Consider the following 26743-nt stretch of genomic DNA (forward strand, 5'->3'; position numbering starts at 1 on the left):
TAAAGTCACCCCTTTTGTAAAATCTTTGAAGATTTCAGGGAATATTTTAATACAGAAACTAGTAACTTGACATTTGAGTCCATTAATGACATAGATGTTTAAATAAAGTAGCAAAATCTTTTTTTTTTCAATACATTTTTATTGAGTTAACATTGAATACAAAGTACAATGTGGTCAAAAGTAGTGGTGAAATATCAAGAGTACTGATATAAGTAGGACACATTTCTTTGCACTGAGCATTTAACTACACAACATTTAATTACATATGGACTTATGGATTATACAATTTCCAGTTGTCCCAAGATTTACAGAGTAGTTTAATTTGAGCTAGCCTTTCTGCGCTTGTAGCCATCATGTGTTCATATAAGTGATTTAGTTGACTTGTATCTAATGTCTCAGAAATTGTAGGAGGTGTAGGTATTTTCCAGCATCTACTGATGCTAAGTCTCATTGCTAACAGAACATGTATGATTGTTTATCTTGTGTTATTTGGTAGAAGATCTCCATCTAGATTCAATAGTGCCAGGCTAGGAGATGGAATGATATGGATATGAGAGATTTTAGAGATTATTTTGAATACAGAGGTCCAAAGGGTTTTAGCTTTGATACAACCCCCGAAATATGTGGAAGATATCTCCTATCTGCCCACAATTTCTCCAGCAAAGGTTGGAAGTGTGTCCTGTAAAGTGTGCAATCTTGCTTGGAGTCAGGTACCATCTTAGTGTAATTTTTTGTGATAGTTACCACAGGGTGGAACAACGCGTCACTCTGTAACTTATTCGGCAGGCTTGTATTCATTGAGAGTCAGTGTACAGATTCCCTAAGTTGGATTCTCACTTTAAGAAGGGATCTGTCTTAAGAAAGGTGTTTTTGTGTTGGAATAGGTTATAGAAAAGTAAGATACCTTTCGATGTATACATAGATGTATACATAGGCTAACCCTTTATTACAGATATTAAATCCAGAAATTATATTATTTGTTCTAATGTATTCTGCTAAAGGTTCCATCAGCATATTGAAAATTATTGGAGAAAGGGGGCAGCCTTTCCTAGTACCATCTGAGCTTTGAAAGGCTGTGGATAACATATTGGACATATATACCTTTGCTGATGGTGTGGAGTATAGGGCTAGGATAGCACTGAAGATTTGACCCTGAAAGCCAAATTTGTGTAGAACTTTGTGTAGGTTAAGTAAAGTCCATAACGTGATCCAAAACCCAAGAGAGTCTTCAAAGAACCCCAATGGCTGGATTCATAGGTGGGGTGATAAAGGTATAAAGATTGCGCACTCACCAAATACGCAATCCAAATGCGCATTCTGAACAAATATTTCCAGATAATCCTAGGGTCCTCATATGGGTCTGGTCAGATCTGGTCAAAAAGCCCCTCGCCACTTGATAGTGTTGCCACACATGGATGAAAAAGGCCGCTCTGCAGACGTAAATGGCTCCCGTCATACATTGATTTCATAAATGGCCGCCGGGGCCCTCGTGGCGCCGGTCAGCGTGACGTCACACTGCTGTAGCCGCTCCCTGATGCGTTTCGTGCGAAGGCACGTAGTCATAGGGGGTTCTTTGAAGACTCTCTTGGGTTTTGGATCACGTTATGGACTTTACTTATCATCTGTAGTCACTGTTTTATGCACTTTATAAGCACCTTAACATTGGTTTATATGTATGTGTATATATTAAGTTAGCGCTGCACCTCCCCCCTTTTTTATGATTATCCTGGAGGTTCATACGGTACCTTTTTTGGTGTTCAGCTGCTACTGTCTCATTTTCATTCTATTTCATTTTATTAATTTTATAATCTAATTTAAGCGCTCACTTACCCTGAGATTTACTTTTGTGTAGGTTACATCCAATGAATCATATCGATCACCTTCTCTGCATCCAAGGAGAGGAGCAGAGAATGCATTCTTGAGATTTCTGCATGGTGAATAATGTTGATCAAATGCCTAGTGACATTGCATACCTGTTGCCTTTTGGTGAAGCTAGACTGGTCTTTGTGAATCAGGGTTGGTAAAATATCTATTATTCTGTTGCCTATGATTTTGGCATATAATTTTATATCAGTATTGAGGAGAGATATCGGGCAAAAATTTTGTGGGGAAATAGGTTCTTTCCACATTCAACATTTCTGTAGGGAAAGATGAAGAGGAGACAGCTTTGTTGAAGATAAAGCATAACTGAGGGGCTAGTATTTGATGAAATTGTTTACGGTATTTGCTTGTTAGACCATCGGTTCCTGGAGATTTACAAGTATGCAAGACCTTAATTGCTTGGGTAATTTCAGAGACTGAGAATGGTTCATTTAGGGCTATTAGTTGTTGTGATAAAAGTTTGGTAAGAGTTACTGTATATGAGCAAGAAAATCTTTGATCTCTGCTGTTAAGGGTTGGTGAGTGGTGTTATTTTTGATATTGTAGAGATTGCCATAGTATGTACTTAAGTCATCAGCAATAGATTTTGGATTCAAAAATTTTTCATTGGAAATCGAATGGCAAAGGTATGCTATTTTGGATGTAAGGTGATGGCCTTTTATACAAAAGGCCATGGCTTTGCCTGACTTGCTGCTTGTGGTATATGATGTAGCTTTTAATTTATTTTGCATTTTCTCAAAAGATTCTAAGAGCAGAGATTGGAGTTCTTGGTGTAGGGAAAATAATGTAGTTTTGAGAGTTGGAGATGGGTGTGATTTATTTTCAGTGTCTGCATCTTTAATGGAATTTATGATTTCTCCTAAACACTGTGTCCTTTTTTTCTTTGCCCTTGATCCCATCTGCATTAACAAACCTCTAAAAAAAAGCTTTGTGTGTATTCCAAACTATAGGCGGTCGGACACTGAACCTATATTAGTTGTAAAAAACGCATTCGTGTACCTGAGCCATTTTCCACAATGGTGCACATTTTGCCCGGTGGTTCAGGCTCTTGGCGTTTAAAAACAAGATAGTGATGGACATTGTGGTGAGTGCAGCAGTTTTGCAAAGGTGGTAGCTCTTAATTACAGCTGGAAGATGCCAACAAGCTGGTCTTCGGAAGGGATAGAGATGTGATGCTTTCGCCTGGAGGTAACTGGAGTTGCTTCTGCGAAAGGTATAATACTTGGTGATGCTGGGAAAAAAAAAATTCAAACAGCGGAACTGTTGAAGAAGATTGTGAACCTTTAACAAGGTTGAAATAGAACAGGTAATACAAAGAAACTAGCAGCCAACAAATTTAGTAGGAGCTGCTATGTGTTCCTGGTGATAAAATGCTCACAGACAACGCTGTGGAGCTGAATGCTGGAACGGAGAGGATAGCAAAGATAGCAAAGATTGGTGCCGAGCAGGAGTGGACTGACCATATGGAAACGCGGGCTCTGCCCGAGGGCCCGGGGTCAGTAGGGGGCCCCATGAGATGCCCCTGGTACCTTTTTCATATTTTGAATTTGGGCAAGGACACAGGGGCCCCATGATCCCCTAATGCCCGGGGGCCCCATGAGTTGTCAGTCCACCCCTGGTGCCGAGTCTTCAGTCATGTCTGAGTTTATGGCTCCTGGAGTGGGGAGAATTTCATTGTGGTAACCCACTTCGGATTGTAACGGCTGCAGATTCACAAGGTGGTTCTGGCATTATTCCCCAGGTATGTAGGAGATTCATACCTCCTCCTTATGAGGAAATCATGTAAGATGCACCATTTTGTGTCACTAGTAATGTTGCAGGATATCGCCACCTGTAGGTGATATGATGAATATTGAGGGCCTTCGTGTAGAATTTAGATGTCTGAACAGTTGTCTGTATTTTGACAAATCAGTAAAGATTTGAACCTCTGAGTAGGGGGCTGGTAAAGTATTGAGAGATCTTGCTTTATATCGCAATTACTCTTTCATTGAATAGAAGTGAATGTGCATGAGGAAATCTCTCGTCATTGAATCCACCAAATGTTGAGGCTTGGGAAACCTATGGATGGGGTCAACGATCAGTTCCATTGGTGATACATCAGGCAATAATGTGGAAATCGTATCCCTGGCATAGTTTTGTAAGTCTTGTGAGGGAACAGACTCTAGTACACCACACAACTTGATGTTATTGTGATGTGAGTGTTCCTCAAGATCTGCTAGTTTTGCCTATATTTGCATTGTGTCATCTCTGCTTTCATCATAAGCATCAATGAGATCATTTTGGTGCTTTCCTCCATTTAAGTTTCTATATATTGCACTCTTTCCCCCATTGATTGCATACCAGTAGTAAATTTATGGATAATAGATGAAAAGTCTGCCATGAGAGAGGATTGTAGTGACATAAGCATATCTTTTATTGTGGTGTCCAGGACTGGTTGTCCAGTTTTGGGAAATGCAGCCAAAGATAACTGTAAAGCGACATCTGTATGGACTGGTATATTGTGTGGACTCACCACTGTTGAGGCTTGGTGTGGGGAATCCATTTACATCCTAGCTTTGGCGGGGCTTCCAGAGATAGGGCTTGTAGATGTTGAGAGGTGAGGAGATAGAGGTGTAATCCCGCATTCAAGGTCTCCTGAAACAGCATCAGGTAGATCCGTGTAGGGAGAAGAGGAGCGGGAGATCGGGCAGTCAGTTGCATCCAGGCTTCCCCCCTTTCTGCGGCGCCAGCTGGAGGATAAAGGCCGTGAGCTTCTGCAGCCTTTGTTCACCTTTCCTTTTATGGGAGATCATAAGTTTGCTTTGCCCGAGGCTCAGGAGCAAATAGGTGGCTAGATGGGAGCTGAATCTCTGCTGTGGCGCTGTTTATCTCTAGCCAGTCTGCAAATCTCCGGGCTTAAGTAGCCATCTTGAGCACTCACAAGCCATGCCTCCAAAAGCAGCAAAATCTTTAGGAAAGTGTCAACAAAAGTGCTACAACTGCGTAATCACCACTAAGTTCTCTCCCATTCTTCATCTATTTTATCAACCTATCAATTGTAAAGGGGACTGGTTCAACTGGCCATGGCAGTAATAAACCATGCAATAAAATAGGGAAACTCTTGAGCAGTCCAAGCACACTTATCTTGCACTTTTATTCAGTGAGAAAACACAGTTCAATGTGCTAATAAACCACTAACTTAACCTAACCTAACATATATAGATACTTATGCACATACGTATGTACGTATGGTAAATGTAATGCTTTATTGATTTTATTTTATTTATATGTACTGTATATACTGTATTGTTGTAGTAAGTTTAATTGGGATTTAATGCACAGGTACAGAGAAAAGGAAGTAGCATGGCATCCGTTATGCTTTATATATGTTACCAGAGTTTTTGGAAATGCGAGTGGACGCCTGCAGTTAGAGAGTGATTACACTTTCATTTTAGGATTATTTACAAGGCTTGAATCTTATTTGATAGCGTGGTGGCATTGTTTGGTTTTAGGGTGCCCCTAATGGGTTCCCTATACAAATAGGTAGCACATGTACCTTTTCAGAATTCTGTCAGATGTCAGCCTTTAACCCAGCAATTGGCTTTAACAACAGAGGGAATGAGAGAGAGAGCAAGCCTCTCACATCAGTCAGCTCAGACAGAAAAAGTCCTGTGTGAAAATGTGACTAATTAGTGAGGTTTGGCAAACATGTAAGATGTCCTAGAACTGAGGACTTTATCCCACCCAAAAGCTCTACGAAGCCTCCCAACTCTAGGACTCAGCGAAGAACTTAAGTTTTGTGAAAACAAAAAGTTTGTTTTCTCCATAACAAACACAAACATGGGACCCTTACCATATGTAGAAATTTCAAGAGAAACCATATGGAATTTTTAGGTGCCCCAAAGAGTAACACACCAAAAAACACATTTAAAATTAGGGGGGAGAATGATCACTCTCTATATTACAATTTATTTATAATAAAGATAAAAACTAGACAAAGTCCAACTAAAATATTTCCAATAAAGTTTAATCTTATTACACTGCTGAAAAGCCCACAATAAGCATACATTGCATCAAACACACTTTGTAGGAGCAATCACTCTTAACAAAGTATGATATCAGTATTTAGGATGGATTTGATTCCTCAACATGTTTTGCAAGAATCTCTACCTGCTTCCTCAAGAGGATAATGGCCACTAATATGTATGCAGATGTACATCACTCCAAAAACCTTCCAAGCAATAAGGACTAGAATAGATAGGAAGGCAAAAGGGAAATGGTGGACCATCAAGTCAGCAGGACACAGGCATCCCCACGTGCGGATGCTGGGGGCATAGGGAAACACAAAGTCCTGGGTATGTATCAGCTCTCACTGTAATAGGTTATATATCACTGTAAAGATAACCAGAAAAGACCAAAAGATCCATAGTTAGAAAAACAAGAGCTCAACCCATGATAAGCTGTTATACTTTCACCCGAGAGCCCGTTCTCAGTTCCTGGTATATTAAAAAAAATCCATCAGTGGGGAAGAGTAACACCATCTTAGTCAGCAAAGTCCCCTTGAATGACTACCATAAACAAATTCAAATGGTAAAAACTTTTTTTTTTTTTTTTTTTTTTTTTAATACTCCTATGTGATGACCACCCAACACATGAGAATGGTCCAGATGCAATACCATTCTTATGTGAAACTTGAGTGCAAACTATCAGCTGCCCCATAACTTGCTTTTGTTCTTTCCTCACATAATTAAAAATCATAGGATTCTGTAAAATGTGGATATACCAGGAAAACCTCTGTTTCTTGGGCTGCCCTCTCTATCACCTTTATATTTTTGCATACATTTGCCAAATTGGGATTCCACAACTGTGCAACGATACTGACCCAAACCTTTACACTGGCCACCAGTAATATCTGGTAAGTCTAAAACTGTGACCATTTTCTTTGTCACACCAACCATGGAATAAGATTGTGCCTTCCAGTCTCCATGCTTAGGTGTGGTGCCAGGACAGGCTTGGGAAATAGTGACATATTCTTTTCAAGTAATTTTCAAAATAAGTGAGCGCTTAAAACAACTAGTATAAAATCACTAAAAATAAAATAAAAGAAGAAGAAAACAGCAGCTGAACACCAAAGAGGTACCATATGAACCTTCTCAATAAAAATGCATACAAGGGAGAGGTGCAGCGCTAACTAAATGAATAAATATACTTATATACTTGATAAATATAAATATAAATCAGTAAAAAGTGCTATTAAAGTGCAAAACGGTGACTAAATGATGAATATAGTCCATATCGTGCTCAGAATCCAAGAGGGTCCTTTAAGAGCTCCAATCCCTGGATGAGGTGATAAAAGTAAAAATTGCGCACTCACCAAATGCGCAATTCAAATGCGCATTCAAAGCTGATATTCCAAGGTCCTCATATGGATCTGGTCAGATCTGGTCATGGAAAGCCCTCTGCCACCTGGTAGTGTATTCCCCACATAGAAGAAAAGGCCGCTCTGCAGATGTAAAGGACTCCCACCAGAGCCCAAAGAACAAAGGAGGCCAAATAGTGTGATACCTTATAGGCAAGGGGTATTTATTCCCAAAAAACACACAATATAGTATACAGGCAGAGGCAGGAAGGATACTGACCATGCAATGGATATGGATATGTGAGTAATGGATGGCCGCCGGGGCCCTCGTGGCGCCGGTCGGCGTGACGTCACACCGCTTGTAGCCGCTCCCTAGGGAGCGGCTACAAGCGGTGTGACGTCACGCCGACCGGCGCCACGAGGGCCCCGGCGGCCATCCATTACTTACATATCCATATCCATTGCATGGTCAGTATCCTTCCTGCCTCTGCCTGTATACTATATTGTGTGTTTTTTGGGAATAAATACCCCTTGCCTATAAGGTATCACACTATTTGGCCTCCTTTGTTCTTTGGGCTCTGGTGGGAGTCCTTTACATCTGCAGAGCGGCCTTTTCTTCTATGTGGGGAATACACTACCAGGTGGCAGAGGGCTTTCCATGACCAGATCTGACCAGATCCATATGAGGACCTTGGAATATCAGCTTTGAATGCGCATTTGAATTGCGCATTTGGTGAGTGCGCAATTTTTACTTTTATCACCTCATCCACGAATCCAGGGATTGGAGCTCTTAAAGGACCCTCTTGGATTCTGAGCACGATATGGACTATATTCATCATTTAGTCACCGTTTTGCACTTTAATAGCACTTTTTACTGATTTATATTTATATTTATCAAGTATATAAGTATATTTATTCATTTAGTTAGCGCTGCACCTCTCCCTTGTATGCATTCTTTTCAAGGTTACAGTTCATAGGATCATGTAAAATGGGACAATTGCCAGCCACATGTCCCAGTTCTTCATACCACCTGCACCTAACATGCCATGTCACTCCAAGTCATTTATGTGGTCTATATAAACCAAGTGTTGCAGAGGCAAAGTGGATGGCACTTCCAGTACAAATCTTTAATAGTTGTACATTACTGATACTATCAATGCTGAATCACTTGAGCTCCAGAAGGTTTCCCTTTATGATCAGGCCATTTTTCCTATTTTGCACTGCTCTATTTTAACTGGTAATTGCACGGTAATGCAACACTATGCCTACTGTAAACACAATTTATATAATTTTTTTCACACAAATAGAGATTTATTTTGGTGGTATTTAAACACCACTGGGTTTTGTTTTTTGCAATGTAAACAAAAAAAAGACCGAAAATGTTGAAAAAAGCTCACAATATTTCATAAATTTAGGCCAAAATGTATTCTGCTGCATGTCTTTGTAAACAAAAAACCCAGATGCATTTTGATTGGTTTAAACGTTATAGCATCCACAAACTATGATATACTATACTGTGTGTGTGTGTATATATATATATATATATATATATATATATATATATATATACACACACACACACACACACACACAGTATATATGCACACACATACACACACTATATGGCCAAAAGTATTGGGACATCCCTCCAAATCATTGGATTCAGGTGTTCCAATCACCTCCATGGCCACAGGTATATGAAATCAAGCTACTAAATATTCCACTGTCAACTGTTAGTTGTATTATAATAAATTGGAAGCATCTGGGAACAACAGCAACTTAGCCAGGAAGTGGCAGGCCATGTAAAATGACAGTATGGGGTCAGCGCATGCCAGCTGTCTGCAGAGTCAATAGCTAAAAACCTCTAAACTTCATGTGGCCTTCAGATTAGCACAACAGCAGTGCATAGATGTCAGGGCTCCGGGGTGTGACCAGAGGTATGTGACTGACGCAGGGAAACGCAGGCTTCAGATAAGTTATAAACAATATAATGTATTAAAGACTAACAATACAAACATAAACGCAGTGCAATACTAAAACCTAACACAGTGCAAACGAACCAAACCAAACCACCCACAGATAACAGTATATACAATGCAAGCGTCGTCAGGCAGGCCGGGTCAATAACAATCGGGCAGGTAGGTACAGGGGGTCAGGCAGAGAATGGTCGGGGTCACAAGCCAGGGATGAAACAGGAGAAGTCAGCAGAGGTCCGGATCAGGCAGGGTCAGCAACGAATCAGTCAGACGGACAGGAACAGGAACAGGGATGCAGGTAACAAGATACAGGGCCCAGGAAAAACACACACCAAGGCAGAGACTGCAGGTCTGGCCATCCCTTAAATACACCTGCATGATCAGCTTCAGGTGTTTGGCTGGCTGCAGGGTTGAGTCTCTGATTGCCGGGAGCACCCGCTGGCCAGCCCTGGTACTGCAGCCCACAAGGCAGGTGAGTCCCACCATTACTGGCAAGTCCATTCCTGACAATAGAGAGCTTGATGGAGTGGGTTTCCAAGGCTGAGCAGCTGCATCCAAGCTTTACATCACTAAGTGTAATGCAAAGCCTTGGATGCAGTGGTGTAAAGCATGCAGTCACTGCACTCCAGAGCAGTGGAGACGTGTTCTCTGCAGTGACAAATCACACTTCTATGTCTGGAAATCTGATGGACGTGTCTGGGTTTGGCAGTTGCCAGGAAAAAGGTACTCGGCTGACTGCATTGTGCCAAGTGTAATGTTTGGCCCCTTGCAATGCAAAATCTCACCAAATCAACAGATTCGGGTAATATTCAGGGTACCGTAAGTATTCTCACACAGTAGTCTGCATGTAAGTGCTTCTTCGAAGGTTCAATATTTTAGTCAGTTTTATTAAAATAGGAGTTTGGCAGAATTGCAGCCAAGATCACAGTTACAGATCGAGATGAAAAGCATAAAACAAAAGTTTCAGCTGGGCAGAGAAGCCTACAAAAGTCTCTAGAGCGTAGCAGCTGCAGGTGGACCAGCTGTGGTAACAAGTGACCAAAGTTCATTGAAAACAGAGGCTACAGAGAAAAGACGAACAGCTGCAGCTTGAGCCGAAGTCAATATATGATATCATCAACTTCAGTTCCAAATGGAAAATTAAGTGTAAGAAACGTGCTTTGGATTTGCTATCATTTAAATCATTAGCACACTGAAGTTGATCAGGTAAAGAAAGAGATCTATAAAAAGAAGATGTATTAAAATAGGCCTGATTCAAATCTAGGAACACATGCTTCAACAGGGGAATCATTTTTTTTTTGTGGTTTCTATGTCAACTTTATAGTTAAAGAAATATTTGGCAGTTCAGTTTGGATTTTACGGGACAGACAGAGGTTGTACTGTCTCTAATAGAGCCAGATACTTTTTCTGATGAGAGCCAGAAAGCCAGCTGTGTGAAGCTTCATTGCAGATTCAAAGTCAACTGCAGTATCCCAAGTTGTGGCATTATAACTTGTCTGGAGAGTTTCTGTCATACAAATTAGGACATGATTATGACAGTGCTCTGTATGTTAAAGCTGAAAGAAAATAAGGTCTCCGGTGGCAGCTCAATTTTCATTCTTGCTAAAGTTTACATTAATATAGTTGAATCAACCTCCTTTTCAAGTAAACCAAATCCAGGTCACCATGCATAAAAAAGATGCCAGATGCAACAACAGCATAATACAGTACTTAGAATGTAGAACCCATAGAAAAACAAAATTACAATGCATTTTTTTAGCAAGAAGTTCAAATTTTATTTATGACTTGTTCAGAGTCTAAATTGACACAACACAGCACTTCTGACTATTGTGGAGACATTGACTGACCTACATTTCAATTCAAAATCAAAATGAAAAGAAAATTGGTGCTCTAGTTTTTTGTGAATTTTACCAGATGAAGATAGAGGAAGGTATTTATTAAAGTAAGGCACTCCTTTTTGTTGAAAGTATACAAATTTGCATGTTTTAAAGGAATCTATGTAAAGAGTAAAGGTGCCTAAAAAGTAGAAAAGTTAAAATTTTTTAACACCTCCCCAAATTTTCATACCAAGAGTTATTCACAGATAACAAATGCCTAGAATTCCAAAACAGTGTTACAGATACTCTTTTGAATATTGCCACACCTCTGCACCACAAATGTCAGTGCTTCAGACATTCATGTACCTGTTGGGAACAGGTACATGAATTTGACATAGGGAGATGATCTGCACTTTGGCCAGAGTGTCTATACTGGACGCTCCAACTTCAGCGCAGCTCAGGCTCACAGACAGGTACTAAATTCACAAAGAGAGAAGGCATGAGTCTTGTGCTTTACCATTGACCCTACCCTATTTATAAAATTAAATAAAATACTTATGAACAAGTTAAAATAGAAAGCATGTATCCCTTCATCACATCCTATAGAGGGGCTGTCCTCACATCTACATCCTTCAATTGATTGTGGGAAGGGTTCCCTTAGCAACATGCAGATGATAAACTGTAGTTGATGAGTTTTGAGGGACCGTTTACCATCAGGTGCCTTGTGATTGAAAATGGGAGCCAGTGGGTAGATTTCATGCCCATTATTAGATTGAAATAATGGCTATGGAATCCACCTACTGCTGTTCACTTTCAATAACAAGGCAGGTGGACCAGATAAAGAAGTAATGTCTCAGCACTCCCACCAGGCTCTGCTTACTGTCCAAGTTAAAGGATAGGTTCACCTTTCCTAAAAAATAATAAATGCAAATTTTTTTGCAGGTAAAAAAATGTGCATTTATTATTTTTTGTTGTACCAGCAATCAGCAGAGTGCTGGTGCCATGCAAGTCTCCTGCAGACCCGTCAGTATATCTGCTTGCCCGTACGGGATGTACGGGCAAGCAGACATACTGACAGGAAGATTCAATGAACTACCACGACGCTCTACAGCACCATGGTAGTTCATTGAGAACTACAAGCCGACAGTCGCTAAGGTTATCGGGACTTGTAGTTCATTCATTCACAAATACTGTGAATGAATGACGTGCTGCTATGGAGCGCCGTGGTAGTTCATTGAGAACTACAAGCCCACAGCCACTAAGGCAGTTGGGACTTGTAGTTAATTCATTTGCAGAACTGTGAATGAATGATGTGGCCACGTGGTTGGAGCCTCGCATGGCCATGCTGATTTTAAAAAGTGACAGCTAGTATGGGGAACTTCCCCTGGTACTTCTGTCACAGGGAGGTGGGGAGGCAGTGGGAGGGGGTTGTAGCATTGGGAACATGTTACATGTTCCACCCTAAAAATTAGATTGTAAGCTCCAAGGAGCAGGGCCTTCCTAACCCTCTTGTATTGAACTGTATTGTTGCTGTATTGTCTCCCTTTATATTGTAAAGCGCTGAGCAAACTGTTGGTGCTATATAAATCCTGTATAATAATAATAATATATAGATATATACCTCTTAGATTGTAAGCTCCAAGGAGCAGGGCCCTCCTATTCCTCTTGTATTGAACTGTATTGTTGCTGTATTGTCTCCCGTTGTATTGTAAAGTGCTGAGCAAACTGTTGGTACTATATAAATCCTGTATAATAATAATATATAGAAATATACCTCTTATATTGTAAGCTCCAAGGAGCAGGGCCCTCCTAACCCTCTTGTATTGAACTGTATTGTTGCTGTATTGTCTCCCGTTATATTGTAAAGTGCTGAGCAAACTGTTGGCACTATATAAATCCTGTATAATAATAATATATAGATATATACCTCTTATACTGTAAGCTCCAAGGAGCAGGGCCCTCCTATCCCTCTTGTATTGAACTGTATTGTTGCTGTATTGTCTCCCTTTATATTGTAAAGCGCTGAGCAAACTGTTGGCGCTATATAAATCCTGTATAATAATAATATATAGATATATACCTCTTAGATTGTAAGCTCCAAGGAGCAGGGCCCTCCTATCCCTCTTGTATTGAACTGTATTGTTGCTGTATTGTCTCCCATTATATTGTAAAGCGCTAAGCAAACTGTTGGTGCTATATAAATCCTGTATAATAATAATAACAACATGTTCCCAAAGGTGAACTTATCTTTTAAGCTTTGCTTCAATGGTTATTAGGATGATGGCTACCTGCACTCTAGCAATCAGTGAGGAAAATACACAAAAACACAATAATAAAGTTAACTACTTTAATTCCAGCGACATTTTCAAATGGGACTAAGCCCGCACAGGGAACTTGTGCTTTTAAACACACTCCTGGCTGCTATACTGGCCGGGGGTGAGTCTACATTTGTAAATCAGACCATTGGCTTTCACGTTGCTCTGAACCCGTCAATCACTTCCACAACTGGTGCAATGTGCTGCCCCTCATGCAACCTACCTGTATACTGGGTTTCGCTGTCCCATCTGCGGGCTCAGTGTGGCCATGGCAGATGTTGCTGCATTTGTAGACCCCCCCCCGTGAATGGTCCGATGTGTATGACATCGCTTCCTGGTTCGGCACTGTCAATTATTGGGATCAACACCTGCTGAAGCAGCTGATGGAACACAATCAATGTTCCATCAGCTGCAGAGGAGTAAAGAGGAGCCATCCAGGGTCTAATAGACCTCAGAAGTCTCATAAAGCGAACCTGTTACCTATATGCTATCGCATAGCTGTTCTTGGTCCCGTTTGATCACAATAAAAGTTATGTAAAAAAAAAAAAACAGGTTTAAACACACATAAAAACTAAAAGACACATAAAAAATAAAGAAAGCAAAAAAAAAAAAAATTAGAGTCACTCCATTCCCACATACATGCACGGCCGAAAACGCATGCGTTCGGGTGCCTATGTATGAAAATGGTGATTGCCCTACACATGCCTTGTGCACCAGAATGAGATCAATAATATTAGCACCAGAGCTCCTACATAACACTAAACTGATGATCTGTAGGAGCTTTTAAAGTGTCGCTTTTGCAAAATATGTGGGTCATTTAAGGGTTTTTTTGCTGCTTCAAGAACAGACACAATTTTAAGGCTTGACATGTTGGATATCTATTTACTCGGCGCAAGCTCATCTTTTATCTTTTACCAGAAAATTACATGATTTATTGTTCTTATATGCTCTAAAATTAACTTAAGTGTATTTTTTACTGGAATTTTGTTGAACTGCTAATATCATGTTATACAAAAAATTGCAACTACCAATATTTTATTCTCTAGGTTGTCTGCTTTCAAAAAATATATAATGTTTGGTGATTTTAACCTCTTGCCTACCGGGCACTTTTACCCCCTTCCTGCACAGGCCAATTTTCAGATTTCAGCGTTGCATTTTAAATGACAATTGCGCAGTCATGCAACACTGCATACATTAAAGTTTTATAATTTTGTTCGCACAAAAAATAACTTTCTTTTGGTGGTATTTAATTACCACTGGGTCTTTTTTTGCACTATAAACTAAAAAAGAGCAAAACAATAATTTGTTTCTATTAAAAATTTTTGCAAACAGGTACATTTTCTCTTTCACTGATGTGTGTTGATGAGGCTGCAATGATAGGCAGCACTGATAGACAGCACTGATAGGCGACACTGATGAGGCGGCACTGGTGGGAATTGATGAGGCACTGATGACGCTGCACTGGTATGCAGCACTGATGGACACTGATAGGCGGCTCTAATGGGCACTCACTGGCGGCATTGATGGGCACTGATGGGAACTGATGGGTGGCACTGCTGGGCGGTACTGCAGGGCACTGATGGGTGGCACTGATGGCCACTGACACGCAGTACTGATGAGCACTTTTGGGGCTGCACTGATAATCAGGGCACTGATAATCAATGCCCTGATTATCAGTGCAGATGTCTTCTTTGACAGCAGGAGGAAAGTGCTGCCGATAACCGGCAAGTGTATTTACTTTGTGATCAGCAGTATCATTGGACACAGCTGATCACGTGGTAAAAGGCCACTGTGATTGGCCTTTTACCTTGTCATGTGAACAGCTGTGTCCGTAGGACACAGTGATCACAGACAGTGCCGGGTGCATGCTGCTGGGGGCACACGGGGTGGCACTTTCTGGGAGGACGTCATATGATGCCCTGCCAAAACTGGACAACCATGCTGTAGCCATCATTTGGCTATAGCATGGTTGTAAAGTGTTTAAGTAATATTTGTGCGTAAATTTTTTTCTGAAATATGTAAACAAAAAAGGAAAAAAGGAACAAAATGGCTCCAGGACTAAAGGGGTTAACAACACATCACCCCCCATAACTCTGACCTGTCTGTATTCCAAGTTGAACCCAATTACTCTCAGTTTCATTGCCTACAAACTGTATGTAATTACTTTAGAATTTTTGCAACCATAGTAACACTTTCTAAAGGTAACGCAAATAAGAACTATATGAATCTGTGTATGTGTCAGAATTACTTTCATAAAATTGGCACAGGACATTTCAAAGGGACTATACCACCAGAAAAGTGTCATAAATGCTTTAATGAATTCACCCCATAATATTTTACATTGTATTTTTTTAGGAATATTTCATTAAATTCATTGCCATTGTACTAGCCTACTGCATATCAGTTTTTAGATTAGCAGGGGACTGGGAGCAGAAAGACTAGCACCAGCACTGTAGTGGGACTTTACTATTCTGTAAATCTAACAAATGCTTGGGAGCAGAGAACCCCAAAGTGATGTCATCATTGATCTGCTACTTCTTTACTATCCAGTCACTGTCTTGGCTATGCAATATTGCTTTACTGTATTGAAAAAGGTAAATAGTCAGGGTCTTGCATAGTGTCTGGGTGTAATATCTCGATTAGAAAACTGGTAAGAAACTTGCATTTTTGGAAGAAACTATATTCACAAATATGTACTTTAAAGGGTAAGTTCACCTTTGGGAACACGTTACGTTTTTAGGGTGGAACATGTAACATTTTCCCAATGCTGCAGCTGCCGCCTGATTCCCCCCCCGTGACAGAAGCCCGGGGAGAAGTTCCCCGTACTATCTGTCAGTATTTAAAAACAGTGCGGCCATGCAGGGCTCTGCCCACATGGCCCCGTCATTCATTCACAGTATTTGTGAATGAATGAACTACAAGTCCCGATAGCCTTAGCGACTGTCAGCTTGTAGTTCTCAATGAACTACCATGGTGCTGTAGAGCGCCGTGGTAGTTAATTGAGTCTTCCTGTCAGTGTATCTGCTTACCCATACATCTCGTACAGGCAAGCAGATATACTGACAGGTCTGCAGGAGACTTGCATGGCACCAGCAATCTGCTCATCGCTGGTGTAACAAAAAATAATAAATGCACACATTTTTATCTTAAAAAAAAAATAAATGTGCATTTATAATTTTTTAGGAAAAGGTGAACTGTGTGAAAAGGGGAGCAGTGGAGCACTGTGGCAGTTCATTGAATCTTTCTGCCAGTATTATTATTATTATACAGTATTTATAAAGCGCCAATAGTTCGCTCAGCGCTGTACATTACAAAGGGGGACAGAACATGTGACAGAACAATAACAATACAATGCAAAACATGAGGGGATCGAGGGCCCTGCTCTTTCGAGCTTACAATCTAGGAGGGAGGGGATGGTGGCACAGGAGGAGATAGCTGTGGGGGATGGAGTGGTAGGAAGAGTGGAGAAGGTTGTCAAGTTAGCAGGGGGTGGGGTAGGCTTCCCTGAAGAGATGGGTTTTCAGGGTGCGCCTAAAGGAGAGGAGAGTAGGTGATAATCTGATGAGTTGGGGCAGGGAGTTCCAGAGGATGGGTGACACCCTGGAGAAGTCCTGGAGGCGGGCATGGGAGGAGGAGACCAGGGAACTAGAGAGAAGGAGGTCTTGTGAGGAGCGGAGTGTGCGTGCTGGGTAGTACTTGGATATTAGGTCAGTGATGTAGTTCGGGGCAGTATGGTGGATGGCTTTGTACATATATATACCATACTACTATATCTGTGGAGCCCCAAAAGTGCCCAGCAGTACTGCCAATCTGTACCCTTCAGTGCCGCCTCATCAGTGCCCATCAGTGAAGGAGAAAAATTACCTGTTTGAAAAATTTTATAATAGAAACTAAGAAAAACATTTTTTTCAATATTTTCTGTCTTTTTTTGTTTGTTTAGCAAAAAATAAAACACCCAGTGGTGATTTAATACCACCAAAAGAAATCTCTATTTGTGTGAAGAAAATGATAAAAATGTATGTGTACAGTGTTGCATGATCACACAATTGTCATTCAAAGTGCAACAGCACTGAAAGCTGAAAATTGGCCTGGACAGGAAGGGAGCAAAAGTGCCCAGTAGGCAAGTGGTTAAAATGCCCCTAGCAGTGAGAAATACACAAGCAGAATCTATAGTGGTAAAATGTTTCCATGTACATATAACCTCTATCAAATCTAGCATAATGCAAAGTAAAGCAAACAAGCAATGTATTCAACTTGAAATGTCCTGTTATCCCTCTCATTTCTTTTTATGTACTAGTTTGTCTCAGATCATCAATATTGCCTCTGATATTTTTATTATTATTAATAAGAGGCTTACTACAGCATAGACAGTGGGGGGAAAACTATTTAAGAGCAGTCTGTGCGAAAATCATTTTTGACGTTTCAGTGGATATTGAGTGCATATAGCTCATTTTTGGAGTGAAATGACTAGAAATTTCACTTATAATAAAGTATAAATTCATTTAACAATTTGCATTGTTAAACAATTGTCCACATATCAGTATTACATTGTTTTTAAGGATTTTTCAACCATTTTAAGATTCCTATTATCACAATATCTTTGTTGTTTTTTTCCTGTCTTTTTTTGTGAGTGCTGTATTCTGTTACAATAAATAATTTAAAGTGATTTAAGAAATTGGCTTATATCCTGTAATAAAGTTACCGTCCAAGCTTTAGCATTGCCGTACAATGTACTTTAAATGTGTCTATAATTGCTCGCTATTCTAATTTCACACAGTAAAACCCTACCAAGGGAGTTGATGGTAGATGTTCATACACTTGAGGACAGACTTTTGTGTTGCCTATAAAACCTTTTTCCAAACTGGAATACTATCATATATCCTCATTTCTGTGCCTCATATTGTGCTGCATTCTGGCTTTAAACACATATAAAACTGCAGCTAGGGAATTGAAGGTAAATGTAGATGTCCCTGAGGATAAACTTTAGAGTTAATCATAAAGCACAAGAAAACCTTATGATCTGCTTTTGCTTTCTAAGTTTATATAGTCCCTGATGAGATATTCTGCACAATGTGGCAGTCATAACTATTTTTTTCTTACTGGACTACAAATCTTCCACTACTACTACAATAAGTCTTCTAGTAGAAAAATTGTCTTCAGATGCCATATATATATATATATATATATATATATATATATATATATAAACTATTGCAGCCTAACAGTCTATAGTGCTGACTGATCTAAAAAAAAAAAAGTGCAGAAGGACATACATTTAAGCCAAATGGCAACCTATATTACTTCACAATATCACTGATACAGTATTGTGACAGATTTTTCTCATGTTGAAGATATTTAAGAATATTACCCTTGAGATTTAAAGCGGTTGTAAACTTCGGAACATGAAATATGAACAAAGCATATCCACAGAGGCTTGAAGTTCGTGGGCCCTGGTGCAAAAGTTTGTCCTGGGCCCCCCCCCCACTATACACCAAGACACTCCAAGTGGCCAAAGAGTTATTTTAGATCCTTATTTACATATCACGAGGGTCATAATTTTAGGGGATTTTTTTTAGTAATTTTTGGGGATTTTTCTGTCAGTCTGTGTTGTGGGGGGGGGGGGGGCATGTATGTCTGCTCCCGGCTGTCAGTGTTGCGGGGTGAGCAGGGTGGGGACATCTCCGGTGAATGGGAGGTACAGAGAGTTCCTGATATTTGACATGAACCAAGTGTTGGGAAAAGGTTATCCAGCGTCCAGGGCCAACATGCCAAACTGCACCTCCCCCTGTGTTAAGCATGACCAATCATCTTACCCACACCTGATAACTCTGATAACTAAACCTGATCATTATACCTACGTATAGCATGCAGAGGATATTGGAGAAATTACAAAGTGAAAGGGTTGCAAAATAATTCACAGAGTGCAGGGGTCAGGTGTATGTAATATAGAATGTGCAGGAGCCACGGGTGGGTAAACTACAGAGTGCAGAGATAAGGGGTATATACACCCTAGTGCACAGAAATACCACTATGAGACATTTCGCACCTACATATACACACATATTTATTTCAGGTACTTATATAGCTCCGTCAATTTATGCAGCGCTTTATGTATATATTGTCCATTCACATCAGTTCCTAACCCTCAAGGGGCATACAATCTAAGGTCCCTAAACTCACATTCATACATACACATACTAGGGCCAATTTAGACAGGATTTAATCAACCTACTGTCTTTGGAGTGTGGGGGGAAACTGAAGTACTCCGAGGAAACCCACACAAGCACAGGGAGAACATGCAAACTCCAGGCAGGTGGTGCTGTGGCTGGGATTTGAACCAAAAACCTTAGTACTGCCAGGTAGAAGTGCTAACCATTTATCCATTTAACACTTACATCTTGTAACATTTGGGGATGTTTAGCTCAGTGGTAGATGCATTTGCAAGTGACTTCACTCCAGTCAGGAACTATTTTTCAGGGCTTGGTAGCCAACTTTTCTGAAAAGTAAAAAAAGGAAAGTCCAAAACACATAATGTTTCCCACGCAGGGGTTCTTCTCCAGCAAAATACACACAATAAAAATGAGAATGCTAGCCCACCTGGCTACTCATCAGCAGCACTGCTGCTATAGATACTGGTCCCTCTGACCACCAGTTCTTCTAGGCACACAGCTTAGAGCTTCTTGGACACACACAGCTCCTCTGGCCCAGGCCTCAGGCTGTTAACTATCTCTCACAAACATTCATACTCCTGCTACCACATGCAACCTCTCTGACTCCTGTAGGAGACCTCCTGTCTCTCTTGGGTGGAGCCCCGGGGTATTCCTAAACCTCTATTATAGGGGCTGTGTGTACCTGGGCACACACTCTGCTGTTCCTCCACAAAACCCGAACACTGGGTTGGAGATTCTGTCCCACCCAAGACACTATGGAATCTCCAAACTAGGGAGCCCCATCCAGGACTACCAAAACCTGGAGAAAGCTGCAAAAGAAATTTTCTCCATTAGGAACATATGCTCCCTAGTCCTGCATTCAGCACAAGTGCAAACCCTGTGTCCTTTTGCTGATCACTTGCATAGTGACAGAACCTCGTACTGTCACAATATATAAATAAAACCTCCTATTTGTGTACCTGCCTGGCCCAAGTGTCTTCTCTGACTTTCATTATCAAGGTTTGAATCCCAAATAAAGGGGAAAAAAATCCACCCATGCATTGGGGCCCCCTATACTGCATGGGTTAGCTGATTATTTAGTCTAGGGGCTGAGGATACAAGCAGTATTAAACTCCCCCAAAGTTTAATACTCCCCCAAAGTAATACATTGCACCTTACCAATCATTAGTTTTCTTTTTTTTATCCCCCCCCTCTCTGTTTTCACCTGGTGATCTGGCCAGTATCCAACCTCCTGTATTAGAGTGCCTCCCCTATGGATGAAGGAGCACAGGGGGCACAGCAAAGAGCAGCATTGTCAGTCTGGGGGAAGGGGAGTGTTAGATATACAAGCAGATTTAAATACACTAACAAATTGAAGCTAAATAATAGTTTAAAAGCAGTTACATCAAAAAGTGTTTTTGTTTCCCATTTTGGGATAAAGGTATAAAAAGTTGCTTATTATAAGCAACCCTGTCAGTGGTAAATGGTTTGTCTCATCTCTTTAACTGATACTTCTGCAATACAGCCTGTTCTTTTGAAAAACAACAGACTTACTACCCAGATCACCAGGTGAAAATAAAGGAAAGAAAGCCCAATAAAAGAAAACTAATGCAGTCATTACAGTGACTAAAAATTGGTAAGCTGCATGATAATAAATGTTTGTTTTTGGGGTTTATTACTGCTTTAAAGAATAAATATCTCCTCCCTCACTCAGCACAGTGACAATTCGGTGTCCAATCAGCCCCAGTTTTCAGCACTGAGATTTTTCATCCTCCCTCCACTAGCTCCTCTCTGGCTCAAGACTCATAAATGCTGTCTAAAATTCAGAGCTTCTACCAGCCAATGAGAGCAGAGTGGTGTGGATATGAATGCATATGTATATAACAGGGAGGCCACACGGGACCCCTGGAACATGAGAGGGGTCACATCTGTGAGCCTTGCGACTCATATTGCTACGCCCATGCATATCCATCTATAGTGTGTACTTGTCTCTATCCAGAGCATTAAGTGTCATTTATGTCTGTTGCCTCATTCCTCTGCTATCTCCTGAGTCTCTACTGACAGGATTTCCTGACACCAATAGGTAAAACAGAGAGAGGGAGCTCCATCACACAGCCTGTGACTGACAGTCTCAGCACTGTTCCTGTGTGCTGGGTGGAGGGGGAGGGTGTGTCCATTCCCTCCATCCGCTCCCCTCAATGAGGGAGCTCTGCAGAGTGTAACTTCAGCTCCCTGCCCCCTGCTTTCTAAAAACTTAGATAAGCTCTAACGACTTTGCATTGAGGTCTATGGGAGGCAACCACTTTAAGGTGAAGACATAATATGAGAAAGAAAACAGATATATAGTGCATTCAAAGAAAATATCCTAATGAGGTTTATTTTTGCAGACTGCAATTTCAATAACAGCATGCATGGAATTCCAGTATTGCTACATCAATTGTTTTTTAAATTCTCTGCTGCTTTTCTCAATTCTTGCTTGATTGTAATTGGCCTACTTAATAAGGTATATTGTATTTAGACTGAAGGATAGTGGATTAGATTTCTGTTTGGAATAGAATTGGAGCACCAGGTGTGTTTGATGGGCAATACCCACCTTAAGGTCAATTAGCAGGACATTTGTTTCTTTCATTTATATACAGTTTGATGTATTTTCCTATTTTGTCTTGTTTTTTATTTTATGTATCATTAATTTACCTCTTAGGAAACTGGTGTTAGATGCATTCTACTAAACACAAATATACTGTAAGCATTATCATGGAAACATAGAAGGCTATTCAGTTTCCACCTTTCAGTATCTAGCATTTTTATAACCTTTTCACTTTTATGTACTGTTACATTTTTTTTTTATTTCTGAACATGTAAACATTAATTGACAAGGGGTTCTCTAGAGGTCTTAAGCCTGGAACACACGCAAAGTATTTTTTTCATTCAACCCAGCTGGCTGAACAAAAAAACCTGACAGATCACAGAAATAACCCAAACGATCTCCCCTGCTGTAGTATTGTATTCTAATAGGCTGTCTGCCCCCCTGCAAGAGCACACTGATCAGCTCTTGTAACCATTGGCTGCAAGCCCTGCTCAGATTCTGGTTTTCCTCATGTTCCTTTGACAAAAGCCAGCTGTTAGACCGGCTTCTTTGGGAAAGACGGCTGTACACACTGACCGAATTTCAAGGGGTTCCTGTTGCACTGGAAGATACAATATTTGGCCTGGCCTTAGTGAGCCCAGGGGCAAACAATTGTCTAGAAAGAGGTCAGATTAAACCCCTTTTGTCAGACAATAGGATCATTTTTAATGCAAATAATGCTGCAAGCCTAATGGGTTCAGGGCACTGACTTCCACAAGGATATGACACAGAGATTTTGGGGTCATGGTAGAATGTATATGAGAAAAATTAACAATGGTTAGACTGAGGTGTGATCTGATATCACCCTAACATGTTAGGATCCTCTTAGTCTGTATTGTTCAATTATATCCACTTGCTGAGCAGCGTTGTACTTGTACGTTGCTGGAATTTCAGTGGGTATACCAGAATGATCCCTCCAGCTTCAGGAATCATCCTGATAAAAATTTTTTCAGCCAGCAGTTGGATTTCTTGTAGAAGCAATCATAGCATCTAACTTGCTTTTACAAGCAGCAGAAGGGGTCCCCCCCTTTCCTCTGCCTTCCATGGCCTTCCCAGGCTCTTCCGTCCCGAGTGCAGCTGGCAATTTTGTCGGCTGACCATAGAGCTGATCGAGGACTGGAATGGACCCAATCATCTGTATGGTCTAAGAAACTGGAAGCGACGAGCATTTTGTCACTTGTCAACAAACCATTAGTGCTTTGAAAAAAGCATCGGATCATACCACTCTTGGTATGATCAGATGCTTTTAGGGGAAGAGGAGAGATCTGGGGTCTAATAGAGTGTAATGAAGTGTACTTGTCATTGCCTACTGCTATCACCAGGGATATTTACATTCCCTGTGCTAACAATAAAAGTAATTCAAAAATGTAAAGGGACGGAGTAAAAAAAAAAAATGGAATAAATAAAAAAAAGTTTAAAGCACACCTGTCCACCCTGTGCTTGTTTGCAAAAGCAAGCGCACGTCAACCCTGCATGTAAACATAAACATCAATTGCACCACACATGTGTAGTATTACTGCGAAAGTCAGATCAAGAGCAATAATTCTAGCATTAGACCTCCTTTGTATATTTAAAATGATAACCTGTAAAAGTTTTTAAATTGTCACCTATTGATAATAAAATGTATGTAGTTTGGAGCCGTTGCACAGGCATGTGTAAATTTAACCTCCCTAGCGGTCTGATTATGTCCATATTTCTGTGCTTAAAGCGGTACTTTTTTTGCATGGAAATATGTATTTTTTTTATTGTAGGCCTGTAATTTTTAGGAATAACTCACTGAAATCTGTCCGAACAAGAGTCTAGTAAACATCCTGGGTAGGATAAAACTTGAAACATGAAATCATAAATTATAATTTAATAACTAATCATAAAAAATAATAATTAATTTAATTCAATAATATAATCAAACCAAAAACACAGAAATTTGAAATATAGCGCCAAGTTCGCACATCACTGAGCAAAGTCGCAAAATCGTTTTCAGTGTCTGATGACAAATTTCCCCACGAATCATTATCACTCAATTCTGCAAGTGGTTCTAATTTACTATCGCTGTTCTCTAGCTGGTCTAAAACTGCTTTTGACCTAAAGGGACGCTTTTTGGATGCCATGGACATTTCTCAGTTTCCAGGCAGAAAGAACAGTAAAAATGCAGGCAGGGCACAGGACAAAGCACTAGGGACAAAATGTATGTGAAATGCTTTGATACAGTAATGTTTTACTATGTGATTTTAGTGAATGTCACTTTTTGTCATTTTCAAATTTCCCGCCGTTCCGTCCCCGTATGTCCTGACGCTCGCAGGGGACGGAACCCAGATGACAGATGCTGGCATCCGCCAGATTACATTGCTGGGGACACTGCAGGAGGGACATCGTGGGAGCGCAGGACAAGGTAAGTGATCGAGGGATCGCGGAGCAGCTCCGCATGGTAAGCCCGAGTGTAGCTCGGGGTTACCGCTTGTGGTACTGAAACTTTACCCCGAGCTACACTCGGGAATACCGCCAGGGAGGCTACAGAGTAACATGTTCGAAATCTATTTACTTGGTGCAACATTATCTTTTATATTTTACCACAAAGTTGGGTATTACTGCATATTGTGGTTTTGTGCATTAACATTCATTGAAGTGTATTTTTATCACCAAAAAATGCATTTGAAAAACTGCTACACGAATACTGTGTAAAATACAAAATTGCAATACCCACCATTTTATTCTCTAGGGCCTCGGCTTTACAAAACAAACAATAAGCATCAGAAAAGGCCTGGTCTTTAAGTGGATATGTGCAAACTATTGGATTTACTTAAGGCAAATAGGCTGTCCACTTTGCAAGTGAATTTTCCATTAGCTTAGTGAAAGTGTTGAAAATGTACTTTGCAAACTTGCAAGTAAAAAAAAATAAGAGAAAATTCTCTTGCAAGGTAAACAGTCTGTTTGCCTTTAGTATTCCAACCCCAATAATTGACAAGAAGAAAGCAATGCCCTGTGTTATAAACACAGCAGGCATCATGACTGGGGACAGTCCTTTCAGATTAGTCTGTTGGGTAGTAAAGGGGTTAAGTGATGGCAGAAGGTCAGGATGGTGAAGGGGGCGTGATTTGGATTGTGGTGGCAGTTTATTGGCAGGAGGAAGAAAAAGGAGGGGACTCCTGCATCACATTAAGTACCGTGACATACTGGTCACTCAGTTGGCACCCTTCCACGAAGAAAGAAGTCCCCACCCTTACTCCCCAATTTTTGTTCCTTGGTTTTTGTTGTTATGGCTTTGCTTAGGACATTACAAAAAAAAAATAAAGAATACGTACAGTACATAAATAAACACATTTTAAAAAATAATAATAAAAAAGTGCTGTTTTTTATTAATGGAAAATGAATAAATAAATGAAACATTATAACTAATTAAGAGACAACTTATTATTCTTGGTTCCAGTCATGTATATTTGTTGTCACATGGTATTTTTATCACAGCTGATGTTTATCCCTTTTTGTGGGCTGCGATGGCAGGTGGCTGGTAGAGGCGGTGGAATTGGCAGCAGGAAGCCCAAGTAAGCCCCTGAGCCTAACCTGGACGGCTGGGGGCTGAATTGGCTTCTGCTAAGGAAGAAAAGTGGAGACACATCGTTCAGCACTGCTAAAAGGGATTTGGTGTTAGATATGTTTTATTGGTTGATTGTTCATTATTTATAGATATCAAGCTGTGGCCGATACTTAAATAATCTCAGTATCAACGCAGATAAAAAAGTATCTTTGTTGTTTCTCTCTGCCAATCCCTCCACTGGCTTCCACTTCCCCGACGAATAAAATTCAGAATACTAACAACAACTTACAAAGCCATCCACAGCTCTGCCCCCAGCTACATCACCAACCTAGTCTCAAAATATCAACCAAACCGCTCTCTTTGATCCTCCCAAGACCTTCTGCTCTCTAGTTCTCCTGTCACCTCTTCCCATGCTCACCTCCAGGACTTCTCCCAAGCTTCTCCCATCGTATGGAACTCCCTACCCCAATCCGTCCAGCTGTGTCCTAATCTATCCACCTTTAGATGATCCCTGAAAACCTTTCTCTTTAAAGAAGCCTATCCTGCTTCTACCTAGTAAACCGCCATTTATTTTCTCCATAAGCTCATCCCCCCACAACTATTACCTTTTGTATCACTCAGCCCTTCCTCCTAGATTGTAAGCTCTAACGAGCAAGGCCCTCTGTTTCCTCTTGTATCAAATGTATTGCAACTGTAATGTCTACCTTCATTTTGCAAAGCACTGCGCAAACTGTTGGCGTTATATAAATCCTGTATTATAATATTAATAGTAATAATAATAATACATTTTCAGTGTGGTTATTTTTGTCAATCTCAGGGAGAAGTGAACATTGTACCAGTCATGGCATTTTTTCATTCTTGAGGAGATACTTTTCTGTAAAATTATAATACACAGGTTTTCCACTCAATGTACCATTACCATAAAGTTTACCATTTAGTCCATGAAAAATATAACAAATTACAAATACCTGTACCTAATAGGGAAGGATATCCAAGAGAAGGATATTTTTCATATGTATAGCAGCCCATTTATTTTCTGCTGTTTGCCAATCCCCATGATCTGCAATTTTGATCCAATAAATGGCTATCAGTAACAGACTGTATCTGTG

At 40.4% G+C, this 26743-nt stretch overlaps 1 pseudogene; it reads right to left on the minus strand.

Annotated features, from left to right (window-relative positions):
• Window positions 1–3552: 3552 nt before the first annotated feature.
• LOC149471985 (uncharacterized) lies at window positions 3553–4423 on the minus strand (annotated as a pseudogene).
• Between the last annotated feature and the right edge of the window lie 22320 nt (window positions 4424–26743).

This window comes from Staurois parvus, unplaced genomic scaffold (genome assembly GCF_062004578.1).
Source record: "Staurois parvus isolate SC_StPar_1 unplaced genomic scaffold, SC_StPar_1.0 ptg000025l, whole genome shotgun sequence".
Lineage (NCBI taxonomy): Eukaryota > Metazoa > Chordata > Amphibia > Anura > Ranidae > Staurois > Staurois parvus.